This window comes from Pteropus alecto, unplaced genomic scaffold (genome assembly GCF_000325575.1).
Source record: "Pteropus alecto unplaced genomic scaffold, ASM32557v1 scaffold669, whole genome shotgun sequence".
NCBI classification, from domain to species: domain Eukaryota; kingdom Metazoa; phylum Chordata; class Mammalia; order Chiroptera; family Pteropodidae; genus Pteropus; species Pteropus alecto.
Genome location: NW_006442554.1, coordinates 766,514 through 767,660, shown reverse-complemented (window position 1 = coordinate 767,660; position 1,147 = coordinate 766,514). Strand labels below are relative to the sequence as shown.

Sequence of the window (1,147 nt, the reverse complement as noted above, 5' to 3'; positions counted from 1 at the left end):
CCTTCCCAAAGTCCAGGCTCTGCGCAAGGCCACTAGGTAGGTGAGTCCTTTCAGGTGTCTGTTTTTCCTTCTCCTCACCTCACTGGGGCCGTCTTACCCAGGAGCCGGAAGGAAGCCTTCAGGTGCAGATTCACTTCAGCTGGAGCATTCATACCAGGCCCCTGCCTTGGGGCTTGAGCAAGGGAAGAAGGGCAGAGGGAGAGACGGGGCGAACCTAAGGAGGGGCCTGAGGGGTGCTATGAACCCTTAGTGCAAGTCACTGTGCCGGAAAATGTGTAAAAGTCAACGTGTAATAAGCCCCATTCAACCTTGTCTAGTCCCATAACTTTGCCCATCACTGACCTCTCAGTCCCCTATCACCCCACAACCCCTCTTCACTCATCCCCCAGAACTCCCCATCCATCACTCAGCGCATCAGCCCTAGCACTCGCCCCCTTAACCACCCTCTGTCTCTCTCTGTCTTTCTCTCTCCCTCCCTCCCTCTCTCTTCCTCCTCTGAACAACAGATTTTCTGCTTGCTGCAGAGGGGACCGTTATAAAAACTGGCCCCGAGAAGCACTTCCGCTTTGGGACCGACTCAGGCTCCACAGCCCACAGGACTGCAGGGGCTGAGTGTGCGCACGCTCAGTGGGGGCTTGGAGACCGCGTCCTCCAATAGTCAACATGCGGCCCCCTCCCGTGGGCCCAAACTGAGAGCTACCCGGCTGCAGTGCAGTCGCGGAGGGAAGATGGCCGCGCCAGTGACGTCACTGCTCCAAGGAGGTGGCCGCGTGTCTATTCCCCTCCGGGGCATACGTGTTGAGCAGGTGTTTACTTTGTTCTGCGGAGATCGTCAATCCCAAGACTTCCAAGATCAATTTCCTTATGGCGGGGAGGGTAAGTGCCCAATTAAGGAAAGTTCTATCCGGCAAGATTTTGGTGTCCTGAACTTGAAAGGACAGCATTGGGTTTGCAGGTGTCCATCCAGTGGCTAAAGCTGAGAGCTGACTGTCAAGCTTTTGAAGGACGGTATGCAGACAGACAAGAAACTGAAGAATAAATAAACGATGACATAGAACAGACACACACACACACTCCGGAGTGAAGGGAATGTGTTAAGTAGAGGCTGACAGATTGCTTCCTCTGGATGATCAGGGATGAATTCCTT

General features: G+C 54.3%; 1 protein-coding gene across 1 annotated transcript in view; it reads right to left on the bottom strand.

Moving 5' to 3' along the window:
• ZNF182 (zinc finger protein 182) overlaps window positions 1-865 on the bottom strand; it is a 24,729-nt gene extending 23,864 nt beyond the window's left edge. The window contains exon 1 of the mRNA XM_006922772.3: window positions 79-865. The gene's annotated coding sequence lies outside the window, so the exon portion shown is untranslated. The remainder of the gene's footprint in view (window positions 1-78) is intronic.
• Between the last annotated feature and the right edge of the window lie 282 nt (window positions 866-1,147).